At 33.7% G+C, this 12,532-nt stretch overlaps 1 protein-coding gene across 3 annotated transcripts in view; it reads right to left on the bottom strand.

The window, feature by feature from the left end:
* TCAF1 (TRPM8 channel associated factor 1) overlaps positions 1 to 12,532 on the bottom strand; it is a 47,171-nt gene that overhangs the window by 33,948 nt on the left and 691 nt on the right. The window lies entirely within an intron of this gene.

The following is a 12,532-nucleotide window of genomic DNA, read 5'->3' as shown; positions in this document are numbered from 1 at the left end:
ACAGGAAAAATAAGGATATATTTGGCTACCTCAGGAAGTGGGAAGGGTTGACTAGTAATTTTTTCTTTAGATATTTTGTATTTTTAAAATGTTACAAAAATTATTTTGAAATAAAAAATAAGACTATTCAGTAATAACACTCTTAAGTATATATCCAACAGAAATGCATACACACGTCACCAAAAGACATGTACTAGAATGTTCAAAGCAGCACCATCCTTAATAGTCTGGAAGTGACCCGAAAGCTACCCTCACTGCTTTCTCATCCCTAGTGCCACCCCAGCACTACCTTCTTTAAACTACTTTTTTTTTTTTTGGTTACGCCGAGGCATGTGGGATCTTAGTTCCCCCACCAGGGATGGAAGCTGCACCCCCTGCATTGGAAGCACAGAGTCTTAACCACTGGACAGCCAGGGAAGTCCCCTACTTTCTATTATAAGAGTCTTAAATGTTACTTTCAGACCCACAAATATTGAGAATTTATTATCAAAAGGTCTGCTTTAACAGAAATTCTAAAGGATATATCTCAAGAAGAAATAAAATAATCTTAGATAAATAATCTGAGATGTAAGACAAAATGGTGAGAGACTTCCAATTCTGTCATTGAGAAAATACCTTGTTTAGAACAATGCTTCCACTAAAAACAGCAATAAAAGTTGGATAAAATGTAGGAAACAACGGAAGACTTTGAAGAGCAAACAATATAAGCAGGATGAGAGAAGCTACAATTCTGAGGGAAGGAAAACACAGGACATGAACTGCACATTCACTGTGGCTTCTTCTTTTAGGGCATTTTCCAGTTCACAATGCAGGATAACTGAGGCCAAGCAGGAAGTGTCAGCCTTACTGGTTCAAGATTACCAAACCAGTTAAAACTCAAAGGAGTGAAATTTCAGACAAGAAGAAACCTCATAAAAGTGAATCTAAAAATCTATGTACAAATTCCCCTTAAGTCACTGGCTGACTCCTAAGCTATGCATGCACAGGGAGAGACCCAAAAAACTTGCAGAAAATAATGGCTAAGATGCCAATCAATTGAGCAGTCATTTCAGTAGCTGTACTGTTATGGAAATATGGAGGTCAAGTCCCACCAAAGTAACTGATTTTTATCAACACTATCTGCTTTCAGTTGAGACATGAGAAAAACCATGGCATATGAATAAAAATAATGCCTGAGAAGTAAGGTCTATGCTCTTGGATAAAGGAAAAACCTGAAAGGGACCAGTTCTAAGAAAGCTTAAAGCTAATCTCTGATAGTATTAAAGTAATCTGCTGGTACTTTATCTGTTCCCCACCCCAGAAAAATCCTCTTTGATAAACAATAACATCAACCAGAACTTTATGATTTTTCATTCATGATGTCCTGCATCCAATCAAAAATTTAGAAGGAGGTTAAAAATAAGGATGAATTATCAAGAACTCAAGAGAAACAACAAAAAATAGAAACAGACAAGTGCTTCAGACATTTGAGTTCTTAGACAGGGACTGATTTTAAAATAACTGTGATTAATGTGTTCAAAAATAAAAGAAACAGGCTGGAGAATTGCAGTATAGAATTAAAACATAAAATATTAAAATGGAAATTTTAGAAATAAAACATAATCATTGAAATCAGGAATTCAATAGTTGGTTGTAATACCATATTAGACACAAATGACCAAAGAATTGATGAACTGCAGCAAGAATCAGTAGAAAGTATCTAAAAATAAAACACAGAGGAAAGAAAGGATGCATAAGGAGATGAAAGGATACAGTAAAACTATAATAAGAATCATGAGACATAATAAAAGGTCTTGACATATGTGTAATTAGACTCCCAGAAGAAGAGGAGAGAGAGTGAAACAGAAGCAATATGCTAATAATTAATGACTGAAAATTCTCAAGAGATGAAAAACATCAAAACTCAAATTAAAAAAAAACCCTCCTCATTCCCTAAGCAGAATAAATACAAAGAAAACTACACCTAGGCACATTATAGTCAAATGCTAAGAAACAAATTCAGAGAGGAAATCTGAAAGTCAGTGAGAAATAAAGGCTACTTTCCATTTAGAGGAACAATAATACATCTGGCTTTTCAAAAGAAAATGATAGAAACCAGAACGCAGTGGTATTGGTTAAAAAAAAAAAAAAAAAAGAAGACAATCTGCCAACCTAAAACTCTATGCACAACAAAAATATCCCTCAAAAAATGAAGGCAAAATAAAGACAATTTTAGATAAACAAAAGCTGAGAGAATTTGCTAGCATTACAGTATAAAAAGCAGTACTTCAAAATTAAGAAAAATGATCCCAGATGTGAATACCTAACTATAGGAGGGAATTGAGAATACCGGAAAGAGTAAATACCTGGGCAAATATCAATATTGATATTTAAATAAACAAATATGTCTTGTGGGATATAAAAGCATAATAAACATACAATAACAATAGTACAGCTGCAAGATGGGGGCTAATGAAGATAAAAGGTTTTAAATTTATTGCATTGTTTGAGCCTTACCCATATCCTGACACCAAAGTCAGACAAGGAGACTATAAGAAAGGAAATTACAGACCAACATCCCTGATGGATATAGATGCAAAAATCCTCAACAAAATATTACCAAAGTGAATTCAACAGTACATTAAAAGAATCATACACCATGATCAGGTGGGATTTATTCCAGGGATGCAAGGATGGTTCAACATCTGCAAATCAATAAATGTGCTACCACATTAATAAATGAAGGATAAAATCATCTCAGCAGATGCAGAAAAAGCATTTGACAAAATACAACTCCCTTCCATGACAAAAAATTGTCAACAAATTGGATATAGAAAGAATGTACCTCAACATAATAAAGGCCACATATGGCAAGCCTACAGTTAACATCACACTCAAGAGTGAAGGCTGAAAGCTTCTCCTCTAGGATCAGGGACAAGACAAGGGGTCCCCCTTTCACTTTTTTTCAACGTAGTACTGGAAGTTCTAGCCAGAGCAATGAGGCAAGAAAAAAAAAATGCCATCCAAAATGGAAAGAAAGAAGTTAAATTGTCTTTGTTTGCAGATATCTCTGTTTGCAGATGACTAACTTCTTTTATTAAGCTTTTCTATATATAAATTTGCAGAGACAATTCAACATTATTACTTCTTCCAATCCATGAACAGAATATCTTTTAATTTGTGTCTTCAGTTACTTTCATCAATGTTTTATAGTTTTCAGTGTACAAGTCTTTTACCTTCTTGGTTAAATTGGTTCCTAAGTATTTATTGTTTTTGATGCTATTGTAAATGGGATTCTTTTTTTAAATTTCCCTTTTAGGAAATTGCTAAATTGCTGTTAGCGTATAGAAACACAACTGATTTTTGTAAGTTGACTTTATATCCTGTAACCATACATTCAACTGATCTCTGACAAATGTGCAAAGCACACACAATGGGGAAAGGATAGTGTCTTTAATAAATGGTGTTGGAATAACTGGATATCCACATGCAGAAAAACGAAACTGAATTCTTCCCTCATACCATATACAAAAAACAATCCAAAATGCATTAAATACTTAAACGTAAGATCTGAAACTGTAAAGCTACTAGAAGAAAACATTGGAAAAAAGCTTAACATTGGGCTGGGAAATAAATTTTTGGATATGACCCCCAAAACACATGCAATAAAAGCAAAAATAAACAAGTGGGGCTATATCAAACTAAAGTGTCTGCACAGGGAAGGAAACAACAGAGTAAAGGGACAACCCACAGAATGGGAGAAAATATTTACAAACCATATATCCAATAAGGAGTTAATAATATCCAAAATATATGAGGAACTCAAACAACTCAATAGCAAGAAAACAAATAATCCAATTAAAAATAAGCAAAGGACCTGAATAGACATTTCACTAAAGAAGATATACAAATGGCCAACAGGTATATGGGATAGTACTCAAATCCACTAATCATCATGGAGATGCAAATCTAAACCACAAGATATCACTTCATACCTGTTAGAAGAGCTAATATCAAAAAGAGAAAAAATAACAAGGGTTGGTGAGGATGTGGAGAAAAGGAAACCCTTGCACATTGTTGATGTGAATGTAATTGGTACAGTCATTATAGAAAACAGTATAGAGATTCATCAAAAAATTAAAATTAGAACTACCATATTATCTAACAATCCTAGTTCTGGGTATATATTCAAAGGACATGAAATCAGTAACTGGAAATAATATCTGCACTGCCATGTTCACTGCAGCATTATTCACAGTAGCCAAGATATGGGAACAACCTAAGTGACTAACAAATGGATTAATGAATAAAGAAATTGTGACATATATACACAATGGAATTTATTTAGCCATTAAAAAGAAGGAAATCCTGCCATTTGTGACAACATGGATGAACCTTGAGGCATTATGCTAAGTTTTGAAATAATTCAGAAAGAGAAAGACAAATACTGTACAACTTCACTTATATGTGGAATCTAAAAAAGTTGAACTTATGGAAGCAGAGAGTAGCATGGTCGTTACTAGGAGTTGGGGAGAGGTTGGAAATGGGGAAATATTGAGCAAAGGTTGCAAAGTTTCAGATATGCAGGCTGAATAAGTTCTGGAGCGCTAATGTATAGCACAATGATTGTCGTTAACAATATAGTATTATATACTTGAAATTTGCTAAGATAGTATATCTCAATTGTTCTTACCAAAAAACGGTAAACTATGCAAGGTGATCAATATGTTAATTAGCTTGATTGTGGTAATCATTTCACAATGTATACATATATCTAAACATCACATTGTACACCTTAGATATATGCAAGTTTTATTTCTCAATTATACTTCAATAAATGTTATGAGTTAAGTGTGCTATACTACTAGAATTACTGCTAAAACATTTGACCTAAAACATTAGAACATGTAACTTCCAAATAAGAGAAGGAGTGAAATGGGGAATAAAAGAGAAAAAAGAAAGAGTGGTTAGGAATTAAAGAGACAGATAAATCAGAAAAAATTAAAAGCAAATATAAGATGGTAAAAATAAATGCAATTGTATTACTAATCACAGTAAATATAACTGGATTAAATTATTCAATGCTAAGTTATAAATTGTCTAACAAAAATTTTAAAAACCTAGGATTTAAAAAAATACACATAAGTTTATGACATATATGCTTTTTTATGTACTGGTATCTCATTGTGGTTTTTATTTCTTTATTTAAAAAAATTTTAGTTTACATTGGACTATAGCTGATTTACAGTGTTGTGTTAGTTTCAGGTGTACAGCAAAGTGATTCAGTTATACATATACCTATTCTTTTCCCATTTAGGTTATTACAGAATATTGAGCAGAGTTCCCTGTGCTATACAGTAGGTCCTTGTTGCTTATCTATTTAAAATACAGTAGTGTGTATATGTCAATCCCAAACTCCCAATCTATCCCTCCCCACAACCTTGCCCCATAAATTTGTTTTCTGTGAGTCTGTTCTGTTTTGCAAATATTTTCATTTGTATCTTTTTTTTTAAGATTCCACATATAAGCAATATCACAAGATATCTGTCTGTCTGACCTACTTCACTTAGTATGATAATCTCCATGTCCATCCATGTTGCTGCAAATGGCATTATTTCATTCTTTTTAATGGCTGAGTAATATTCAATTGTATATGTGTACTACATCTTCTCCATCCATTCATTTGTCGATGGACATTTAGGCTCTTTTCATGTCTTGGCTATTGTGAACAGTGCTGCAATGAACACTGGGGTGCATGTATCCTTTCAAACCATGGTTTTCTCTGGATATATGCCCAGGAGTGAGATTACTGGATCATATGGTATTCTAGTTTTAGTTTTTTAAGGAATTTCCATACTGTTCTCCATAGTGCCTATACCAATTTACATTCCCACCAACAGTGTAGAAGGGTTCTCTTTTCTCCACACCCTCTCCAGCATTTATTGTTTGTAGACTTTTTTATGATGGCCATTCTGACTGGTGTGAGGTGATATCTCATTGTAGTTTTGATTTGCATTTCTCTAATAATCAGTGATGTTGAGCATCTTCATGTGCCTATTGGCCATTTGTACGTCTTGTTTGGAGAAATGTCTATTTAGGTCTTCTGCCCATTTTTTGATTGGGTTGTTTGTTTTTTGGTATTAAGCTGTGTGAGCTGTTTGTAAATTTTGGAGATTAATCTCTTGTCGGTAGCAGCATTTGCAAATATCTTCTCCCATTCTGTGGACTGTCTTTTCATTTTGTTTATGGTTTCCTTTGCTGTGTAAAAGCTTTTGAGTTTTATTAGGTCCCATTTGCTTATTTTTGTTTTTATTTCCATTACTCTAGGAGACAGATTGAAAAAGATCTGTGATTTATGTCAGAGAGTGTTCTGCCTACATTTTCCACTAAGAGTTTTATAGCATCTGCTCTTAAATTTAGGTCTTTAATCCATTTTGAGTTTATTTTTGTGTATGGTTTTAGAGAATTTTCTAATTTCATTCTTTCACACTTAGCTGTCCAGTTTTCCCAGCACCACTTATTGAAGGGACTGTCTTTTCTCCACTGTATAGTCTTCCTTCCTTTGTCATAGATTAATTGACCATAGATGCATGGGTTTATTTCTGGGCTTTCTATTCTGTTCCATTGATCTATATTTCTGTTTTTGTGAAAGTACCACACTGTTTTGATGACTGTAGCTTTGTATTGTAGCCTGAAGTCAGGGAGCCTGATTCTTCCAGCTCTGTTTTTCTTTCTTAAGATTGCTTTGGCTATTCAGGGTCTTTTGTGTTTCCATTCAAATTAAAAATTTTTTGTTCTAGTTCTGTGAAAAATGCCAGTGGTAATTTGATAGGGATTGCATTGCATCTGTAGATTGCCTTGGGTAGTATAGTCATTTTGACAGTATTGATTCTTCCAATCCAAGAACATGGTATATCTTTTCATCCGTTTGTGTTAGCTTCAATTTCTTTCATCAGGGTCTTATAGTTTTTAGAATACAGGTCTCTTGCCTCCTTAGGTAGGTTTATCCCTAGGTATTTTATTCTTTTTGATGAGATGGTAAATGGGATTGTTTCTTTAATTTCTCTTTCTGGTCTTTCATTGTTAGTGTATAGAAATGCAACAGATTTCTGTATACTAATTTTGTATCCTGCAACTTTACCAAATTCATTGATGAGCTCTAGTAGTTTTCTGGTAACTTCTTTAGGATTTTCTAGGTATAGTATCATGTCATCTGCAAACAGTGACAGTTTTACTTCTTCTTTTCCAATTTGGATTCCTTTTATTTCTTTTTCTTCTCTGACTGCTGTGGCTAGGACTTCCAAAACTATGTTGAGTAAAAGTGGTGAGAGTGGACATCCTTGCCTGGTTTCTGATCTTAGAGGAAATGCTTTCAGCTTTTCACCACTGAGTATGATGTTGGCTGTAGGTTTGTCATATATGGGCTTTATTTTGTTGAGGTATGTTCCCTCTATGCCCACTTTCTGGAGAGTTTTCATCATAAATTGGTGTTGAATTTTGTCAAAAGCTTTTGGCAAATTCTATCAAACATTTAAAGAAGAGTTAACACCTATCCTTCTGAAACTCTTCCAAAAAATTGCAGAGGAAGGAACACTCCTAAACTCATTCTATGAGGCCACCATTACCCTGATACCAAAACCAGACAAAGGTGCCACAAAAAAAGAAAATTACAGGCCAATATCACTGATGAACATAGATGTAAAAATCCTCAACAAAATACTAGCAGATCAAATCCAAGAATACATTAAAAGGATAATACACCATGATCAAGCGGGATTTATCCCAGGGATGCAATGATTTTTCAATATCCACAAATCAGTGTGATACACCACATTAACAAATTGAAGAATAAAAACCACATAATCATCTCAATAGATGCAGAAAGGCTTGTGACAAAATTCGACATATATATTTAAAACACAGATTTAGAAAGATTTAAAGTGAAAGGATGAAAGAATGATAAATGAGGTAAACACCAATCAAGAAACTCTTGATTTGATGATATATGAACAAATTAAGAATTCAAAACAAAAGCATTAATATTTTATTTTATTTTAGCCATAATATTTTATATCCCTATATTATGATAAAATTTTCAATTTATTCCAATTCCCTAATAACATTGCTCAAAATACATAAAGTAAAAATAAACAGATCTACAATGAGAAATTTCAAATTTCACCATCATAGTGAGAGATTTTAATGTATCTATTTTTGTATTGATAATTTAAGCTGATAAAAATTGGTGAAGATATGGCAGCTCTGGATTGCATAATTAACACCCTTGTTTTAAAGGTATATACAGGACATTATATAATTAGAGACTACACATTATTTTCAAGCACACAAAACTGACAATGTGCTAGGATATAAAGCTAGATTCAATAATCCAAAGGAATTGGTATCATAATTCTCTGAATTAATTATAAATTAGCTAGGCAACATTTACTAGAAGATAATAAAATATTCTTTACGGAGTGACTGGAAATTAAAATACACATTTCTTAAAATTTCAAGGCTCAAACAAGAAACCATAATAGAAATGATAAATATTTAAAGTATGAGAGCAAAATATTCATATCAAATCTTGTGAGATAAAGCTAAAGAGCAGTGACACAAATTTATAGCCTGAAGAGCTTATGTAAGAATGATAGCTCAAAATTAATGAGTTAAGCATATACCTTAAGAGCTTAGAAAAGAAATAACAGAAAAATTCTAAGAAAGCAGAAAGAAGTAATAAAATAAATACTAATGAAGAAAACAAACAGTTTTTGTGTGTGTGTGTGTGTGAAAGAGCTAACAAAGTAGTCCAAGTTCTGGCAAAATTAATCAAACCAAAAAGAGAAAGAAAATATACACACATTAGTAATGAAAACAAGGTCATAATAATAGAAAATATTTAAATGGATAATGAAGGAATATTGTGAACAAGTTTGTTCCACTAATTTTGTTTAAATATATTGGAAAATGCAATTTATGAAAACTGATTCCATAAGAAAACCTAAATAGTCCTATAATCTTTAAAATAATTAGAGGGCTTCCCTGGTGGCGCAGTGGTTGGGAGTCCGCCTGCTGATGCAGGGGACGCGGGTTCGTGCCACGGTCCGGGAGGATCCCGCGTGCCGCGGAGCGGCTGGGCCTGTGGGCCATGGCCGCTGGGCCTGCGCGTCCGGAGCCTGTGCTCCGCAGCAGGAGAGGCCGCAGCGGTGGGAGGCCCGTGTACCGCAAAAAACAAACAAACAAACAAAAAAAATAATTAGACCAACAAGTTTAATATCCTCCGACAAACTAAACTCTAAACCCTGAGTGTTTTGCTGGTGATTTGAAATAATATTTGACCAGATAATTCCAATCTTGCACAAATTCTTCCAGAGAATAGCAACAGAGAGAATACTACTCATCTTATTTTATGAAATGATATTAACAACAGATAAGGTTAGTACCATAAAGAATATTTACAGGACAGTCTTAATTCACATATATAGATACAAATATTTAATGCTTATCCTTATATCTGTATCTAAAAGGTATTAGATATTTATCATAGAGAGTTTATTCCAGGAATGTAAAGTTGATTTAATATTACTTTGAATAAACTAAATTTCACCACATTAACATACTTAAAGGAAACATCATATAAGAAAATCAATAGCTATAGGAGAAGCATTCAATGAAACATTTACTCATAATAAAAGTGCTTACCAAAAGAAGAACTGAATTTTCTTATCATGGGACAAAGCATTTACAAAATAACCATCATGAATGCAATATTTAAAGTTGATATAGTGAAATCTTTTTCTTTATTATCTAAAGGATAAAACAAGACACCCCTCCCTACTTTTATTTAACATTATGCTGGGGTTCCTAGCCAATGCAGTAAGACAGGAAAAAGAAATTAAAAGTGTAAGGATTAGAAAGGAAGAAACAAAACTGTCATTATTTTCAGATGATATAACTGCCTTTTTAGCAAATCTGACTCTATAGGTAATTTAGAATTATTAATGGAGGTTATCAAGTTTGATATATAATCAATATATAAAAGGCAATTGGATTTCTATACACCAGCAACAAACAGTAAGCTACGAAATACAATTTTTATAAAGGAAAACATTTACAATAGCAATAAGAATATAATGTACTTAGAAATAAAGTCAACAGAAACGAGCAAAAGGAAAACAATGAAAGATACTATAAAACATTACAAAACATTAAAAAATATTAATGGTAAGCTAAATAAATGGCATTATATACCAAGTTATAGATGGAAAAATTCACCTTGAAGAGAATATTTCTCCCAAAATTGATACATAGAATTAATTCAGTATCAATAAAAATTCCAGCAAGTTTGTTTCTTTGCTTGTTTGTTTCCTGTTTTGAAGAACCTGACAAGTTTATTTAAATATTTATAGGGAAGATCAAAGGTCCAAGAATTGCTAGAAAAAACTCTTGAATTAGAATGAAGAGGTGGGAGAATCTTTTCTACCAGATTTAAAGACTTATTATAAAACTATAGTAGTTAAAAACAATTTTGTATTGATGTAGAGTTAGACAAATAGATAATCAGAGAGAGTAGGGAGCTTAAAACAAATTCATGCATATATGAAAAACTTGATTCATGCAGACCACTGGTGCTGGAACAGTTGATTATTCATATGGAGTAAATAGTATAACAAGAAACTTCCAGGTGGATTAAGACATTGCCAAATAGAAAACTTTAAAAATTTTTAGAGGAAAGTATAGTAAAATTGAAATTAAAATTCAAAACTTAATTCATTGGCAGAGATAGGCAGACATACAGAGAAAGAAAAGCTAAGCACCAAACTGAAAGCAGATATTTGCAGCATATACGGTTAACTAGGGATTGATTAGCTTCCAGATTATGTAAAGAAAGCATTCCAATAGACAATAAGAAAAATACAAACAACCCAATCTGAAAATGAATGAAAGAGAGGAAGCAGAATTTCTCAGAGAGAAAGGAAAATAGCTCATCATTATATGAAAATATGGTCAGTTTCATTAGTTATCAGAGAAATGTTAATCAAAATCAAAACTGAATGCTATTTCATGCCTGCTCGACTGGCTAAAAATGAAGTTTGATAATACCAAATTGTGACAGGTATATGTAGAAACAGGAACTCTCATCTGTTGCTGGAGAGTGCAAACTGGCTCAACACTTTGGAAACAGTTTAGCAATAACCTAAGAAAGTTGAACATACACAAATCTTAAAACCCAGTATTCTACACCTAGGTTTACACTCCAAGGAACCAGAGTGAATGGGTGCATGTGAACCAGAAGGCATGTACAAGATAGAGGACATCATTTGTTAATATCCCGGGTAGTAGGCAGCCTTTAAAATGGCCCCCAATAATCACTGCCTCCAGATATTCATGGTCTTGTTTAACCCCCTCCCTTTGAGTGTGGACTGGAACTAGTGACTCACTTCTAATGAACAGAAGACGGCAAAAATGATGGGATGTCACTTTTGAGATTAAGTTACAAAAAGTCTCTGGCTTTTGTCTTTCTCCGTCTCTGGAAGCCTTCAGTCTGGTGGAAGCAAGCTGCCATGCTGATCTTATACAGAGGCCCATGTGGCAAAGAAGTGATGTGTCCAACCAAAGCCAGTGAGGCCAAGAGGCCTGCCAACAGTCATGTAGTGAGCCTGAAAGGGGCTCCCTCCGCCCAGCCTTGAAATGACTGTTGCCCTAGCCAATACTTTGCTTAGAGCCTGAGAAAGACACTGAGTCAGACTCCCAGCAAAGCTCCTCCTGTATTCTTGACCCACTGAAACTGTGAGATAATATGCTTTTTGTTTGTTTGTTTTGTTTTAAGCTGCTAAGTGTTGTGGTAATTTGTTACACAGCAATAGGTAACTAATATAAACCCCAAACGAGCAACAACCAACAAATGTAGAATGAATGAATTATAGTAGACTCAAGCCATAAACAGTGAAAATGAAGGAATCATCAACTGGCATGAACCTCAAAAACTTAAGAATATGTATGGTACAATGCCATTAATATGAAAGTAAAAAATAGAGAAAGCCAACACATATATATGTTTTTGGAATATACACACAAATGGTAAAATTATAAAGGAAAGCAAAGGCATGATTAATACAAAAAATCAGGATAGATATTATCTCTCAGGGAAGGGAGAAGGATGGGCATGACCTAGGATACAAAGGGGCTTCTAGGGTACTGCTATGTCCTATTTCTTGACCTAGGAGATGGTCAGGCACTCACTTTATTAGCATATATACCTTTTATTAATAAATTTTAAAAAATCAAACCAAAGAAAAAAAGCAAAGTACTGAAGTAAAGTCAATTCACAAATAAGTATTTTGGGGTACAGAAGGATGGATGGATGGATGGATGGTCAGCTAGCCATACGTTCTGTCCTTTATGTCTAGTTAGACCTGCACGTCCTCCAACAAGTTTCCATGATTATCTGATTCGTAAATTTTTTTCTCCTATACATAAGGCCGTCTCCCTCCATTTCAGGTTGAGCCAAGTCAGTGGCCAGCTCGGGTCTGTTTACCTGGGAACTGTTATC

Source organism: Physeter macrocephalus, chromosome 5 (assembly GCF_002837175.3).
Source record: "Physeter macrocephalus isolate SW-GA chromosome 5, ASM283717v5, whole genome shotgun sequence".
Lineage (NCBI taxonomy): Eukaryota > Metazoa > Chordata > Mammalia > Artiodactyla > Physeteridae > Physeter > Physeter macrocephalus.
The sequence above is the reverse complement of the archived record's forward strand: the minus strand, read 5'-3'. Positions and strand labels throughout refer to the sequence as shown.